The sequence below is a fragment of the Medicago sativa genome, chromosome 8 (assembly GCF_051527215.1).
Source record: "Medicago sativa cultivar Bolivia chromosome 8, Bolivia_mono, whole genome shotgun sequence".
Taxonomy (NCBI): Eukaryota; Viridiplantae; Streptophyta; class Magnoliopsida; order Fabales; family Fabaceae; genus Medicago; species Medicago sativa.
The window spans coordinates 14,356,296-14,368,042 of record NC_140756.1 but is presented as its reverse complement, the minus strand read 5'-3'; the positions used below and the strand labels follow the sequence as shown (position 1 = coordinate 14,368,042).

Here is an 11,747-nt window from a genome sequence, read left to right as displayed (position 1 = left end):
GGAAACATCAAAGCATTTGTTTTTGAATTGTGATACATTCATCACTATTTGATATCTTCTTTTACATTGGTTAGGTATTTCCTCGGTTCTTGGTGGAGAGCTTCGACATCATTTGTTTCAATTTACTCATATGGCTGGTTTGCCTAGATTTACATATCTTTATCTTAGGGTGATTTGGTTCGCTTCTGTTTGGGAGATTTGGAAGGAGCGGAATAACCGTGTCTTCAATAACGTGGTCTCAACTCCTTCTACATTCTTAGAAAAAATTAAGCTGAACTCATTCCTTTGGGTGAAATCTAAACAGGTGGCTTTCAGTTATAGTTACCATGACTGGTGGAAACTCTCAACTCCTTCTACACTCTTAGAAAAAATTAAGCTGAACTCATTCCTTTGGGTGAAATCTAAACAGGTGGCTTTCAGTTATAGTTACCATGACTGGTGGAAACATCCTCTACTGTGTATGGGTGTTCACTAGTTTTGTCTTTGGTTCCTTCATTTTGTTAAAGCTCATATGGTTGTAAATACTTTTGGTTGATTCACCTTTTGCACACCTTGTGCGGGGTGTTTCACTTTTGTGAATATATATATATATATATATATATATATATATATATATATATATATATATATATATATATATCATTTTAGTTTGTTAAAAAAAACATTTAGTGAATAAAAATTAATTTAATAATATTAGATGAAAAATATATTAAATTAATAAATTTAAATTACTCCATAATGAATATCTTAAATATTAATTGATATAAATTTTAGTATCAATTAAGAATATCCTTTTGTGTGATTTTATATTTATTAGCTAATCGAATTAATAAATTTACCAAAACACTTGAATTAACTCATCAACTATCAATTATCAACTTTCATAAAAAAAAACTATCAATTATCAACTATCATCCATCAACTATAGATTATCATCAATTATCCATCCGCTATAAGGTAACATATCAACCAATGAAAGAGGGAGACACTAACTCTAAATTTTTTCATGGAATTACATCTACTCGGCGTCAAATAAATGCTATTATTACTATTTCAGTTAATGGGGGGCGCAAGTGGAAGGAGTTGAGGGCGTCCGAAAGCATTTTCAATCATTTTGCTTCTCATTTTCAGTTAATGTCCTAGAGTGTCTAGGGATCAAAAATATCCTTTTTAACTCTTTGAACATCGTGCAAAGTGGTGAATTAATTAAACCTTTCAACTTAGAAGAGGTTAAATAGGCAGTGTAGGATTGTGAAAGTTTCAAAAGTTCAGGGGCAGATGGAGTCAATTTTGGTTTTATTAATGACTTATGGGGAGATTTAAAAGATGACTTTATGCGTTTCTTGTCCGAATTCCATCGTAACAGAAAGTTGATGAAAGGTATCAACAACACATTAATAGCTTTTATTTCTAAGGTGGACAACCTTTAACAACTTGCAGATCATTGGCCACTTTCATTGGTGGGAGTTTGTATAAAGTTTTAGCGAAAGTATAAGCAAATAGATTGTGAAGGGTGATGGGACTGTAATATCGGAATCTCAATCAACTTTTATTCAAGGTAGACTGTTTCTGGACGCGATCCTTATAGCCAACGAAGTGGTGGATGATGCTCGAAAGATAAAAAAAGAGTTGTTATTATTTAAATTCAATTTTGAGAAGGCTTTTGACTCAGTCGATTGGAAGTACCTGGAAACTGTAATGTTCAAAATTAATTTTCCTACTTTTATGGCAAAAATGGATCATGCAATGTGTTAGCACTGCCTCAACATCTGTCCTTTTAAACAGGTGCTTAACCAATTAGTTTAAATTTCAAAGAGGGTTACGCCAAGGATACCCTCTGTCACCCTTTCCGTTTTTAATAGATGTTGAAGACTGATACAAATTTAGCAAGTGTACTAATCAATATCGAAGTAATAAATAATTCGTATCCTCAGGGACTGTTTTGATTTCCACTAAACAAGAACGTCTATGTTAAGATGTGATTAAATAAGAGGTTTGCCCTAGGCAATTGAATTTTTGAGTGCAATTTGTAATTTAAAACTAAAGAATATAAAATTGGTTCTTGAAATGTTTAAAGAGATGACTAGGTCAATCGAATCATCTATACATCACCCATTAAGTAACCTGAAATCTTAACTTTACGAATTTCACAAAGTCAACGACAAATTAACACTTTAACTTAGGTCAATCCCTTGATCCTAAGTCCTCTTATCTAATTATAATTCCCTAATCCCTTAGGTGAACCTATAATCATCAAAGGCTAATCGATTCGTTAATTCAATGATCACGATCTAACAACGCTCTATCCCTAGATTGTCCGTTAGAAAGAACAGCATAAATATTTCCGAGATAAACGCTAGTGTCAGTAGTCATAAAATCTCTTAGATCAATTATATCTGGTCAGGATCATAAAAGCAATGAGAACAAAATATGCTGAATAAACGAGATTGAAATTCATAAACGTAAAAGTTTCAGGTTACATCAAATGAGCTAGTACAAAATCATCTCTTGACCTAATCACAATAGATCTAGCTACTCATGGTTAAAGCACAAATAACAATTGATAAAGAAGAATTCATTACATTCAATTGATGACTGACTATGAGTTTTTGATGGTCTCCCACCGTTGGCTCAATGCTTCAGACTCCAATTCCAGCTTTCTCCATAAAATTTTCGAACCCTTGGCCCAGAAAACATTCAGGTATTTATAGGAAAAAATTAGATCACGCCCAAATCGTACTACGATGTAAATATCGTAGTACGATGCTTTCATTCAATGCTGACGCTCCTCCAAATCGTAGTACGATGCTTGAAGATCGTACTACGATATTTCCAGTGGCTAAGGCTCTTCAAAGCAACTCCAAATCGTTGTACGATGTTGGATATCGTAGTACGATGCTTTATGTACTCATGCAATTGAATTTCACTTCCTTATAGCTCATAACCCATGCAATTACCACCTGAACTTGACTAAAAATACAAATAAATCGCAGCAAAAGTGATGTATGACCTAGTGTCATCACAACCCCAAACTTGCATCGTTACTTGTCCTCAAGGAACTTACTTTATAAATGGACCTTAACAGTAAAATAGCACCTACCTCATCAATGGTAAATCAAAAGTTCATCTTCTAGTCAGCATTAGTGGGCTAACTTGCTTGCCAATTCCTTCACTCCACAACTTCACGCAACATCATTGAAAGGGTTCACACAGTCGACAAACTAATCACTATATTACCAAAACTTGGAGACCTTCTAAGCATCGATCAAAATCACATTGCTATACACACATTTAAGGACTTTAAGGGTGTAACGGGGCTAAGGTTAAAGGTGGGATAATTTGGAAAGTAGGCTTAAACATGACACTTTGGAGTTAGACACTTCCTACTTATTTCAACAAAGATCACCACAACTTGACATTATATGCAGAAAGTTAGAGAGCACAATATGATTCAAATCACTACATTTACAACACATGTCTCAGTTTATTTCACAAAAACAACTTTTTTTTGAAGTTGATTACTTTTTTGTATCAACTTGATTTACTTTTTTTTTTCTTTTTTTTTATATATATGTGAGACATTATGATTGAGACATTTGTGATCCCTAAACTCATGTTCTCTGTAACCTTCACCCCAAACTTAAATTGTTGCTATCCCATGAGCAACCCCAAACTTAGAATCATAACCACATTAACTTTGCCTAACTCCAACATAATATCGGGGTAACTTCCTATGGTCTCTAGGCTTAAAAAAAATGTGGTTTGTCACCGAAACAACGAGGTCTATCCTACTGGCTCAAAGATGGTTTAAAAATGGGAAAATTGACATTCAAAAGGTAGGCTTGAAAGGCTCAAGGTACAAGCACTTTGCCTTCGTGTGTAAGCAACATGACCAATCGACATAAAGAAAATCCGCAAATCTCAGAAATAGCATTAGAATGGAACACTCATATTTAGTGAAAATTGAACAATAACATAAATTTGGCTTTGGAACTTACTGGTTGAGGTTTATGGAAGTTGTTTCACATTGCCGTACACTTCAACCGAGACCTTCGTGCAAGCTCTTCCTCCTTGAACTTTTGATATACCATGGATGAACAAATGCTACTAAACTGGTAAAATTCAAAAACAAAGCAATTTCATTAATAACAAACAAACGCAGATGCAATTACAAAGCGGGCATACAAAAACAACACACTAGCAGCAGTCACAACACACTGTTTTTTTTATTGTGCAAAAACAAAGGAAGCAAAACAAAATGAAAAACTAATAAACTACTGCTCTACGAGTCTGGAGTCAACCCTGCTCCTCATCCATCTGGTCCTGCTGATCGTCTCCAGACAAATTGGGAGGGTCGGTACTTAACATGTTTGCAATCTCCACATTCTCTCCGAACTCAAAGTCTTCTCTAATATCCTTCTCTAGCTGAACTGCCTATTTCTGGTGGCCTCAAAGTAACCCTCCATGCGATCTTTATTGCCACCAAACCTCTTATAAGAACCTGTCGGTTTCCTCTTGTACTGAAGTGCCATTGCAGCAAATTGTTCCGAGAATCGGGGAGGCTCAATTAGCAACTGAGATGATGCTTCCTCCTGCCAATTTGCCGATGTATAAATATACTCAGCCAATGCAGGGTGCAATGGTGGATACTCAGCCTCGGGTGCGCTCTGCACTTCTGGTTGCTCTCCTAGTTCATGCTGAACACCCCCCTCTTCTCTCATCTTCTTCTCATATCCCTCCAGTGTGGTGTCCGTAATAGGATTCCGAGACTTGACAAACACATCCAACGGCTCGGTTGGAACTCCAGCCTTTTCACACAACAGATTTATCAAACAGCTATGACCCAATGTCGAACTCTTCGTTCTCACCATTTCCTTAATACTGCGGGAAATCAGCCTTCCAACATCCATCTGCTCATGCTCTGAGAGGAGAACTAGCAATATAAAGACTCTATTCAAAATCATCTGAGCAGCAGCAGAAGTACCTTCAATAGTAGAATTGATGAAAGATGCCCAAGCTCTGTAGATTGGCAACAAATCTGCGGTGTTAATCCTTTGAGGGTTGCTAGTTGGGGTCTTTCTTCTCCACCCTTGTCCTTCTTTCATGATCCCGACAAGCAAATTGTCCCATTCTTCATGGGACGTGGGCCAATTAGCAGTAGCAACTCGCCGTACCACATCACAGTTTGCAGGGGCATGCAATCCCAGAACAGCATTAATGATACCTGCGTCATATACCACTTTCTTCCCCCTCACAATTGCAAAATTTCTATTTTCTTCTTCCGCATACACATTTGCGAAGAATTCCAAAGCAATGGACTTATTGCTTGTCTTTGCCACCATACCATTCAAGCCTTCCCACCCTTTTTCTCTCAGTGTTGCCTCAAAAGTAGGATGTCCGGTGAGTTTGGTGACATCAAATGCTCGTTCTCCAACAAACTCCCTCTCCTTAATCTCCTGGTATCTTTCCTCTGCCTTTTCTGTTTTGAACCTTCTGTAAGTGGTTAGTTGTGTTGGTGGTGTTTGCATTGGGGGTTGATTTGGTTGTGGAGGGTTTGATGATGATGGTTTGGATTGGTTTAGGGTACGTTTTCGTGGTTGAATGTCTGTGTTTTCTGAAGTTCTAGCCATGTGGATAGTGGTTTGTGGAAGGAATTTGGCTTGTATGGAAGGTGTTTGATGCAATGGGTAAGAGAAGGTTTGAGATTTTTGTGGGTTATTGATTGGTTATTTGATGAGGATGGTGATTTGTTGATAAAATTTATGGTTTGTGGGTGGATTAATGAGAAGAGATGAAGATTTGATGAAGATTGGTTTAGGATTGAAGATTCACGAATTTGGGGAAAAATTTCTGCAGAGCTTCGCTAAGGAAAATTGAGAATGGGAAAAACTGTTTGGTTCCAGGATTTATAGGGAGATGGGATCGTAGCACGATGGGTCCTATCGTACTACGATGTAGTTTGTAACGGTTGGGGAGCGTGGAAAAATTTAAATATCGTAGTACGATCTCCCCATGTCGTACTGCGATATTTCCAGAGACGAGCAATTTTTAAGGTTCACATATCGTAGTACGATATCTGATATCGTAGTGCGATTTTTTTGTTGCTCGTTTGACTTTACTTGACTCAGCCATCGTAGTACGATTTCTGGATATCGTACTACGATTTTTCCAGTAGGAACAACTTTTGTTGGCTTATCTCATCGTAGTACGATGTAAATATCGTAGTACGATGCTACACTTTAAAAAAAAAAATTTCCTAAGCCTCCTGAAGACATTTGTAGTTGTTCCTTCTGTATCACTTTGCAAACACAATTTAAAGATTACCTGAAACATAAATCAGTGGGTTGCCTCCCACTCAGCGCTCGTTTTCCGTCATTAGCTTGACTTCTGACGACCTTTTAAAGGTCGGTGAGTACCAGGCCCACTCTTTCCTTGGGCAAGTCACCTCCATGGTAGGGCTTCAGCCTTTGCCCGTTTACCTTAAAGCTTCTTTCACCATCTGATGTCATTACTTCCACAGCTCCATTTTGGGCCACATTCTTCACAATAAATGGTCCGGACCACTTGGACTTCAACTTTCCTGGAAACAACTTTAACCTGGAATTGAACAATAAAACTGGTTGCCCAGCATAAAACTCCCTAGAAACAAGGTTGCGATCATGATATTTCTTTGTTCTTTCTTTATAAATTAACGCATTCTCATACGCTTGCAACCTCATTTCTTCCAATTCATTTAATTTAAGAAGTCTTTCCTTACCAGCCAATGTGTGATCAAAATTTAAAAACTTAATCGCCCAATAGGCCTTGTGTTCCAACTCAACTGGTAAATGACAAGACTTCCCATAAACTAACTGAAATGGTGAAAAACCAATGGGAGTTTTAAAAGCAGTTCTGTAAGCCCACAGTGCATCATCAAGTTTCTTAGACCAATCTTTTCTAGATGATGCAACTGTTTTCTCTAGGATTTGTTTCAATTGTCTATTAGACACTTCTACCTGCCCACTAGTTTGAGGATGATAGGGAGTAGCAACTTTATGCTTCACATTATATTTCGCAAGAACACTTTCTAAGTATTTATTGCAAAAGTGCTTCCCCCCATCACTGATCAAAACTCTAGGGGTCCCAAACCTAGGAAAAATGTTTTTCTTTAGAAAATTAACTACCGTATGGGCATCATTAGCTATGCAGGCCACAGCTTCTACCCACTTGGTCACATAATCCACACAAACAAGGATATAGAGATTAGAGTAGGAGGATGGGAATGGACCCATGAAATCGATGCCCCAACAGTCAAATGGTTCAATCTCAAGGATTCCCTTGAGAGGCATCTCATTCCTCCTAGAAATGTTACCTGTTCTCTGACACTTATCGCATTGTTTGACAAACTCGTGGCAATCCTTAAATAAGGTTGGCCACCAAAACCCGCTTTGCAATATCTTGGCTGCGGTCCTTTCACCGCTGTGGTGGCCTCCATAAGCTGAGCTATGACAGTGCCACATGATACTGTTCACCTCATCACCTGCAACACATCTACGCAACAAACCATCAGCATTAGTTCTAAATAAGTATGGGTCATCCCACACATAAAAATTTGCCTCCTTGAAGAATTTCTTCTTCTGCTGATATGTAAAATCCTCGGGAATCAAGTTCCTAGCTTTGAAGTTTGCCATATCTGCGAACCATGGTCTTTCAGCTACCACAAATAACTGTTCATCAGGAAACTCGGCCTGAATGGCCTTCTCCTTCTTAGTAACCGCCTCATTTTCCAAACGGGAGAGGTGGTCAGCCACCACATTCTCCACTCCCTTCTTATCACGGATTTCCAAATCAAACTCTTGTAATAAGAGTATCCATCTCAGCAACCGGGGTTTAGAGTCCCCCTTTGTAAGCAAAAATTTCAGGGCTGCATGATCTGTGAAAATAACAACTTTGGATCCAATGAGATACGAGCGAAATTTTTCCAAAGCAAAAATTATAGCAAGCAGTTCTTTTTCAGTAGTTGCATAATTGACTTGATTTTCATTCAGAACTTTACTTGCATAATAGATGGCATGGAAAAATTTCTCATGGCGTTGGCCAAGCACTGCTCCAACCGCGTAATCACTTGCATCACACATGAGTTCAAAAGGGAGGTCCCAATTTGGTGCAATGATTACCAGCGCAGTGACCAACTTTTTCTTAATTAATGAAAATGACTCTAAACATTCAGCATCAAAAACAAAATCATTTTCCTTAACAAGGAGGTTACAGAGGGGCTTAGCAATTTTTGAAAAATCTTTTATAAACCGCCTATAAAAACCAGCATGCCCTAAAAAACTCCTCACCCCCTTCACATTGATGGGAGGAGGAAGTTTCTCTATAACCTCAATTTTAGCTTGATCAACTTGGATGCCTTTCCCAGAGATTTTATGGCCTAAAACTATACCTTCAGTCACCATAAAGTGACATTTTTCCCAGTTTAAAACAAGGTTAGTTTCAATGCATCTCTTAAGAACAACATCCAAGTGATGTAAACAATCATCAAAGGACTTACCGAAAACAGAAAAATCATCCATAAATACCTCTATGTTCTTTTCCAGCAAGTCTGCAAAGATGGCCAGCATGCACCTTTGAAAAGTGGCTGGTGCATTGCACAATCCAAAGGGCATTCTTCGATAGGCGAACACACCAAACGGGCATGTGAACGCTGTCTTCTCCTGATCTTCCGGAGACACCGCAATCTGGTTGTACCCCGAATATCCATCCAAGAAACAATAGAAGGCCTGTCCGGCCAACCTCTCCAACATCTGGTCCATGAAAGGTAACAGAAAGTGGTCCTTCCTGGTAGCTTGATTCAGCCTCCGGTAGTCGATGCACATCCTCCAACCTGTCACCGTCCGAGTGGGAATCAACTCATTCTTTTCGTTTGCCACCACGGTCATTCCTCCCTTCTTGGGTACCACATGCACAAGACTCACCCATGCACTATCTGAAATTGGGTAAATCATGCCTGCATCCAACAACTTAAGGACTTCTTTCTTGACAACCTCTTTCATTGTAGGGTTAAGGCGCCTTTGAGGTTGCACCACGGGTTTGTATTCAGCCTCCAAATGAATTTTATGCATACAATAGGCTGGACTAATCCCTTTTAGATCAGATATGCGCCACCCAAGAGCTGCCTTGTTCTCTCTAACAACTCTCATCAGTTTTTCTTCTTCAAGAGAAGATAAGGTGCTACTTATGATAGCTGGATGGCTGACATCTTCACTTAGAAACACATATTTCAAATGGGATGGAAGTTCTTTCAATTCTAGTGCAGCTGATTTCTCCTCACTTTTTGCTTCTAGAACTTCAAATTTTCTGCTTGAGGGTTCAACTTTCAATGCCTTCAATTGCTGCACACACTCATCAATCTCATCATTAGTGCCCTTCTCCTCAACTTCAATTGAATTTGCCATCACTCTTTCTAACGGTTGCATAGGAGTTTCTTCTTGATTTGTTTCATCAACTAGGCTATCAACCACATCAACCCTATAACACTGTGGATGATCATTCCTATGCTTCATGGCCTCAAAGATATTAAATACAACTTGTTCATTCTGAAACCGTAGGATTAATTCACCCATTTCAACATCGATCAAGGCTCGTCCTGTTGCTAAGAAAGGTCTTCCCAACAACAAGGGTGTCTCCTCATCTTCCTCCATGTCTAATATTACAAAATCAGCAGGAAAAATCAGATCATTTACCTTTACCAATACATCTTCCAGCACTCCATAAGGATGAGAAATAGAACGATCGGCAAGTGTGAGAGTCATCCTTGTTGGTTTGGGCTCCCCGCATCCTAACTTTTTCATCATAGAGAGCGGCATCAAATTAATGCTAGCCCCCAAGTCACATAATGCTCTTCCAACATTCACCTTCCCAATAGTGCAAGGGATGGTGAAAGCGCCTGGGTCTTTCAATTTAGGAGGTAGCTTCTTCTGAAGGATGGCACTGCAATTTTCTGACAAGGCAATGTTTTCACCATCTCTAGGTTTCCTTCTTCCGGTTAGCAAGTCCTTCATAAACTTTGCATACAACGGCATCTATTCAAGGGCTTCACTAAAAGGAATGTTCACTTGTAGTTGAGACAATAGCTCCACAAACTTTTTGAATTGACCAGCCTCCTTCTCTTTCTTCTTCGCCAAATGTGGATAGGGCAATTTCACATAAGAAGGAACAACTTGTTTCTTTTCACCCTCTTCAAGGAGCTGGCTCTTCGTCTTCCTCAACATAGACTCCTCATCAATCAACTTCTCACTTTTTTCTCCCTCTTTATTTTTTTCTTCATGTTCATTTTCAACTACGCCCTTATCATTTTCAACTACTTCTTGTTCATACTCCTCCACCTCAACTGTTTCATTCTTTTCAGTCACCTTTGGAGGTAAAGGTGTCAACACCTTCTTACTTCTCAACTCAATAGCCTTGCAACTCTCATTATTTTTTGGATTGTCTTGAGTGTTGCCCGAGAATCCTCCCTTGGTGTGCTCAGCCATCTGTTTCGCCATCTGCCCAATTTGAGTTTCAAACATCTTTTGGGCTGCTTCATTATTCTTTCTCTCAGCTTCCTGACTTGCTTTCATCTCTTCCAAGTTGGTTTGAGTCATTTGCATGAATTTGGTCATGGCCTCTTCCCAAGCTGCTGGGGGTCTTTGTTGTTGCTGTGGTTGTTGGCGTTGAGGGTTAGGAAGAAGAGGGTTAATGGTATTTGTGTTTGAGTAACTCAGGTTAGGATGTTTGGCATATCCAGGATTGTAAGTGTTAGAGTAGGGATTATTTTTTTGATAACTGCCCATGTAATTGGCTTCCTCACTGGATCCCTCTAAGGTACACTCACCATTTGGATGATCTCCTTGGCAAAAATCACACCTTTGTTGCACTTGTTGTACTTGTGCATGTTGGGCTTGTGTTTGTCCCAAGGTTATGGCTTGGACTTGTTTAGACAAGGTTTCAAGGTGTTTGTTCATGGCTGCTTGATTGGCCAAGATAGCAGTGTTGTCACTCACCTCAAACATTCCCCTCTTCTTTTTCTCAGCATCAGCTCGATGCTCATTTTGGGTCATGTTCTCTATCAGGTCTCGGACTTCGTGATCAATTTTGGTTCTCATACTTCCACCTGAAGATGCATCTAAGAACATTCTATGGTTAGCGGTTAACCCCTCGGTAAAGACTTGGAGATAAGATTTTTCATCTAAGCCATGTGCAGGACATCTCTTCAGCAAAAGGTTAAAACGCTCCCAAGCATCATACAAGGTCTCACCCTCCCCTTGTTTAAAGTTGGTGATCTCATGTTTCTTCTCCCAGTATTTTGACATAGGAAAAAATCTCTTAAGGAATTTAAGCTTAAGCTCATCCCAAGTTTGAATGGTTCCACTAGGTATGGACAGCAACCAATCTTTGGCTCTACCGGTTAGAGTGAAAGGGAATAGTCTAAGCTTCTTTTGGCTCTCGGTGACATTAGCGGGTGGCACACAAAACTGACAAGTTTCATGAAAATGGCTAAGGTGCTCATGAGGGCTTCTGTCATCGCGCCCGTCATATTGGTTTTCCTTAAGGTTTTGTTGGACAGAACTCTTAATGTCAAACGCTACCGGGTTGGCTGGTTGGAAGACATGAGTTAGATGGCCACGGTTGGCATCCAATCCATAATCCCCCATCATAGGTCTTTGTGGTGGTGGTTCTCCCATGATTGTGACTTCAGGTTCAGATTCAGTGGCCTGAATTTCTGC

At 39.2% G+C, this 11,747-nt stretch overlaps 1 non-coding gene across 1 annotated transcript; it reads left to right on the top strand.

The window, feature by feature from the left end:
* The first annotated feature begins 11,211 nt into the window (after positions 1-11,211).
* LOC146897195 (small nucleolar RNA R71) lies at positions 11,212-11,318 on the top strand. Its single transcript, XR_015024383.1, has one exon. It is a non-coding gene; the product is annotated as a small nucleolar RNA R71 (small nucleolar RNA).
* Positions 11,319-11,747: the final 429 nt, after the last annotated feature.